This window comes from Macrobrachium rosenbergii, chromosome 21 (assembly GCF_040412425.1).
Source record: "Macrobrachium rosenbergii isolate ZJJX-2024 chromosome 21, ASM4041242v1, whole genome shotgun sequence".
NCBI lineage: Eukaryota > Metazoa > Arthropoda > Malacostraca > Decapoda > Palaemonidae > Macrobrachium > Macrobrachium rosenbergii.
In genome coordinates, this window is record NC_089761.1 from 34,132,492 (window position 1) to 34,139,272 (window position 6,781).

Consider the following 6,781-nt stretch of genomic DNA (forward strand, 5'->3'; position numbering starts at 1 on the left):
AAAATATCAAGTGTTGGTCTTTCCACACGCAGGACTATACTGCGCGTGGGGAAGAAGAAGAAACCTAGGCCGATAAGAATTCCAGAATGAGCTCGTATCTTCCAGTACAAGCTCTGGAAACGATCTGGTTTGAGGAAACGAACCTTCAGATGTCCTGTAAGGCAGAAACGGGACTCTTCTTATCCTGGAACAAAAGAAAGAAAGAAAATATGGAATTACCTGGAAACCTAGACCTATAAGAATTCCAGAATGCGCTCCCATCTTCCAGCACAAACCCTTGGAAGAGTTCTTATCCTCTAGAAACGATCTGGCCGGAAGAAACGAATCTTCAGACGTCCTGTACGGCGGAAGCGAGACCTTTCTTATCCTGGAACGAAAGAAAGAAAGAAAATACTCAATGACTTGGAAACCTATGCCGATAAGAATTCCAGAATGCGCTCCCATCTTCCAGCATAAGCTCTGGAAAGCTCTTCTCCTCTAGAAACGATCTGGCTGGAAGCCACGAACCTTATTCTTTCTTATCCTGGGACGAAAGAAAGAAAGAAAATACGCAATGATTTGGAAACCTAGACTGATAAGAATTCCAGAATGCGTTCCTCCATCTTCCAGCCCAAGTTCTGGGAAGCTCTTCCCCTCTAGAAACTATCTGGCTGGAAGCAACGAATCATCTCCTTCTTCTTTCTTATCCTGGACCGGGAGACGATTTTAAATAAAGCTCTCCATTGTGAGCACTGTTTGTCAATATCGATCACAGCCGAGATTTTTTTAGGCTAACCTTCTACTACGATGAACGAGTCTCTGAATAATTTAGGGAAACAAGAGGATCGAGCGGCCTTGTTCAAATGTTAGGCCAATCGATAAGGTGATATTTTATACTCGTCTTAATGTCAGTGTCTGATAAGCAATTCTGTCAATCGATGGGGGCGGTACGTCATTTATTTTCGTCTTGGAATAAGTGTGTGTTTTCGTTCAAGTATCCCACGAAATGAACAATTAGATGCATTAATCTTATCAACAAAAATAAAGTTGATGTCCTACGATCAAGATATCAATGGTGAAATTAACGATAATGAACTGAACTGAATATAGAATTTAGGCCAAAGGCCAAGCACTGTAACCAATGAGGTCATTCAGTGAGAAGGTTTGAAAGGTGTAACAGAGGGAAAACCTCGCAGTTGCACTATGAATCGAGTGTTAGTAAGATAGAAGAAAGGGAATACGAAAGGAGGCACAGTAAAAAGAACGAAAGGGGTGCAGCTAGGGGCCGAAGGCACGCTGCAAAGAACCTTATGTAATTTCTACAGTGCACCGCATGAGGTGCACTGCCGGCACTAACCCCCTACGGGCGAATTAACGATACTGACGAGAGTTCATGAGAAAAATGACTACTTGGCAGAAAACCACTTTAGTCCCTAAAACGGAAATCAAAATCCTCTCAAAATACCATTATATAGAGGGTAATTACCATCCTCATCCTGGCTCTCAGAGAGAAAATATTTTCCCTTAGTCCTCGTAGAACAAGCATCAACTGTAATTGAAAATCCTGGGTTAGTTATTTTGTGTTTTATGGCTGATGTGATCTACTGACACAACTACTCATATACATTGTCATTCATTCATTTTTCTGTCATTCACGGATATTTCTTTAGAATTCTCTTCCTGCTTTTATTTTTCCGTCTGTGTGTGCGTAACAACATTCCATCTTTTGAGAAGCGAGTGTATCACACCTCTTGGGGCTAAATACCCCAACTCTTTTTTCCGTTTGATATCGTTTTCTTCGACCTGGGCTACTTAAGGACACTGAATTATCCATTTAATCAAACACTTTAACATTGTAACCATAGGCTACAGCATTTGCCTGAACCACTTTGCTGTAGCTGCAAGCACACAAGATTTTCCTGATTTAGCCCTATGTAAGACTTTGGACAACCGGGCCTTAGGCCTGTGGTTTGATCAAGCTTAGAATTTGCACAGCAATTCTATAGAAGATTTTTAAATAACCCTACATTATTTTCACCATCATTCATCATCTTTAAATCATCTCCTTTTGGAAGGGGGTATGGCTTCCCCTAAAAAAAAAAAAATTGTAAATAACTCTGCATTATTTTCGTCATCTTTATATCATCTCCCTTTGGAAGGTGGCATGGCTTCCATTTAAAAAAAAAAAAACATGGATCCCCACTTTACCCACGAATACTTTCTGCCCAGTTTGGTAGAATTTGATCCAGTTGTCCTGGAGAAAAAGTCGAAAATGTTCAAACTTTGTACCACACACACACACTGGCATACGAACTGACTAAAGGCAATCTTTAAATCAGAAAAGCTCACCTGCTCTCAGCTAAGGTCTTACGAAAAAAAAAAACAAAGCACTTGGTTATCTGAAGCTGATCAAGGGCACAGCAAGTGACAGAAAATCGAAACAAATCAACGGAAAATAACCTGTCATCAAGATCTGGGTCAGCTAAATCGGTACGACCTACTAATAGATCTTTTGTTACTATACAAGATTGGTTGTCTTGGAAACCCGGGGTTAACTCATGTGTTTCGTATTGTTATTTTTCTCTGTACGTGCGGCTGGTCTCTGACAATGACATGACTGACGGCTGTCACTGCCAAATTTATACTTACCAAGACAGCAGCAGTAACGGTCGTATTGGCCCTCAGATGAGAGAAAGGGACTGGCCACAATGACACAGACCAATGGTGACGAACGTATTCAAGAAAATTATATACAAACAGGAACTTGAACAGACTTCAGCGGTCTGACACGGTCGACAAGTGGTCATCTGCCAAGCCAAGAAATACCATGATGATAGACCAATGGTGACGAACTTGTACAAGAAAATTATATATAAACCGAAACTTGCAATGGACTTCAGTTCTCTGGTTGCGACAGACAAGTAGTTACAATGGAACCTGACAAGCCCCCAAGAAAGTAAGAGTCATGAACAGTAATAAACTTCTTTAATTCTCGAAAATAACAAGAATAAACAGAGACATATTCATGGAACTGAACGAACCTTGAAGATTTAGTGGCGAGCAGCGGCCATGAATCACAATGGCGACAGGAATTTGACTGAACTATTAAGGAGGGACTCTGTCGTTCTAGTACTAGATCAAAAGATAATTTAACACAAACACACGCTCGCACACACGCACAAACAAACACAGGCACACACACACACGATCAATCACCAGAGAGACCACCGTGCTGGTATAAAAGAAGCATGACAGGAATTTGTTGGAGTGGCTACCTCGCGAATGATGACTCATACGCACTTCGATGGTCGTTATGCATGGCTTATAAATAGCCTAGCATTCTTACCATCGGTGTAACAGCAGGTGAGATGAATGATGAATAACGGCCGGAAACTTGAGCATTATTCATCTGAAGTTCGAAGTGAAGGGTGATAAAGTACACCAAGAAACGGTTATATCTCAAAAGTTACAAATTGTTTCTTAAGAGTGCGGTTACTAGACTAACTCAACAAATCACGATTTCGGAAAGCGATGTCATTTTGTTTTAGTTACTCACTGGATGTCAGCGATGCGAAAGAAACATACAATTCTCATTGCATTTTATAATTTACTTAAGTTTTTATCTATTTATTTAGTTATTTATTCTTTTCTGATAACTGATCTCTTCTTTCTGTATTTCCCATTACCTTTTGTTGCTTCCGCCAAATGAACGCCATAATATTCTTTGGGAGCTTGAATTTCAAGTCAATGGCCCCTTTGGTGGGCTTGTTCCATATGAACATTGAATGGGGGTTTATCTTCAGATTAATAATAATAATAATAATAATAATAATAATAATAATAATAATAATAATAATAATAATAATAATAATAATAATAATAATTTCAAGTCAATGGCACCTGTGGTGGGCTTGTTCCATATGAATAAGGTTCATCTTCCGAACAATAATAATAATAATTTCAAGTCAATGGCCACTTTGGTGGATTTGTTCCATATGAATACGGGATTATCTTCTGAATAATAATAATAATAATAATAATAATAATAATAATAATAATAATAATAATAATAAATAATAATAATACGTAACAAGTCAGTCATTTGTTCATCCTAAGAGTGAAAACACAACCCTCACGAATTTGAGAAATTAGCACAAATCTCGTCTTACGAATGGGTTTCCAAGCCTTCCGTGACTACAGACTTTTAATAAAGATTCCTTACCATTCATTACAGAGGTTTAGCCTACGGGAAATTACAGCTGACGGAATTTATAGCGCTCTGGGAGAGAGAGAAAAAAAGTCGCTTTGGGTAGTTTACCGCGGCAGTTTATATGCTTATATGAGACCATTTCTGTAGTTTATGAATGGACACGTATTGATCTTGTGCAAGTTTTCGTTGCTGGTTTTATATATATATATATATATATATATATATATATATATATATATATATATATATATTTATATATATATATATATATATATATATATATATATATATAAATATATATATATATATATATATAATATGTAGCATACATATATATATATATTATATATATATAATATATACATATATATAAATTATATATATATATATATATATATATATATATATATATATATAAATATACTATATATATATATATATATATATATATATATATATATATATATATATATATATATATATATATATATGTGTGTGTGTATATATTAGTATAATGTACATATATACATTCATATATATACAGACACACACATATATATATACATACATGCATATATATACATATATATTTACATATCGAAGCTGTCAATACATCAACAAGATTTTATATCTGTCAGTCATCCAAGTACAGTAATGACCCAAGCATTCTCTCTCTCTCTCTCTCTCTCTCTCTCTCTCTCTCTCTCTCTCTCTCTCTCTCTCAATGCACCTTGATGGTTTCCATGGCATCCGGAAAAACAAGAGAGTCACGCCTTGCGACGTACACAAACCAAGTACCTTCATTATACGTCAAGGAATTGTTGAGGTGTCTGTTGTGGCGTAGCAATATCGATTTGGTCACTCACTCGCGGACGGATTCAGCGAGGAAAACAAAATAAAGGCGGGTTGCGTAACGCGTTATGGGAATATATATGTATGTATGTATTTATGTATATATATTTATGTGTATGTGTGTGCGTGTATTTATGCAGTACACACACACATATATAATATATATATATATATATATTATATATATATATATATATATATATATATATATATATATATATATATATATATATATATATATATATATATATGTATATATATACATATATATATATATATGTATATATATACTATATATAAATATATATATATATATATATATATATATATATATATATATATATATATATATATATATATAGTATATGTATATATATAAATATATATATAATGTATGTATATATAATTTACATAATGTCACTAATTCCCACGTGAATTTTTTTTCTCCTCTCAAACATCAAACCACAAATGCCCTCTTAATATAGAATTGACATAGAAAGTTGAATGATCTACATCTTATATCTTTCTTCACAGCACAGAAGATGGATAAACCGGCAGTCTCCTTCTGTATCAAGCCTGAAATGCAAGGGTTCGAATCCCGGCCGGGGCAAACGTATTTAAATACAATTCCCTTTGGGTGTAAGTTATAAGGTATTCACGTAATAAGGTGAATCCCACAAGAATGGAGGAATTGTGATATTTCCTAACTTAGTCTTATTTAGGAGTCTGATGTTTGCAACGACGAGGACCACAAAGCCTAAAATAACAGTTCTCAGTAGCAGTTGAAGAGTCAGGGAACTTTTCAAGGTGTGCTGTCAATGACAGTTGAAAGTCAAGGCTTGAATGATCTTTAGAATGATCGATGACTGGGTTTTATATAACTTTCCTAACAGGGACCTGATCCGCTACCAAATGAATAGGAATTTCTCTCAAAGACTGTTTCCTTGTCTCAAAAACCAGTGCACCTTAGCTGCAGGAGAGAGAGAGAGAGAGAGAGAGAGAGAGAGAGAGAGAGAGAGAGAGAGAGAGAGGTATCATTTTAGAGGGTTTTGTTATATAAAGTGTCGTTACCTTGTTTTAAAAGCCAATGCACCTTAGCTGAGAGAGAGAGAGAAGTTAATCTCTCTCCCTCTCCCTCTCTCTCTCTCTCTCTCTCTCTCTCTCTCTCTCTCTCTCTCTCTCTCTCTCTCTCGTATTCAGTCTGCATTCAAGTTTTCCATGCTAATACTGACCTTCAAATTTCTCAAAATGTATAGGCTACTGTACCCTTAAGAAGTTAATCTCTCTCTCTCTCTCTCTCTCTCTCTCTCTCTCTCTCTCTCTCTCTCTCTCTCTCTCTCTCTCTCAAGGGTAAGATCTTGGTCAGGATCAATACGTAATTTGCACTGAAACACTCACCCGCCGATGGACCCTCCGCGAAATTGCCTTCGAGCAAACAGTCTTCATAGGAAGGCTGATACTGTTTTCTGTACTGAGTATTCATAAAAAAACCACACACACACACTTAAAACAGTGTTCTGTAAGTCTGGCCCTCAAAAAATACACCACCCACCTTCTGTACAACGTTCCCTGCCTTCTAACTAAACCTGTTAAAATTGTCCTCCCCAAAAAAGTTTTCTCAGAGTAATGCAAAATCATAGAACACTATTTCTGGTAGTTTGTAAGTTTACAAGTGTCGTGCTGTCATTTGCCTCATTTTCAGACTTCTGTGAACTCTTGTATACATTTCTATTCTTTTTA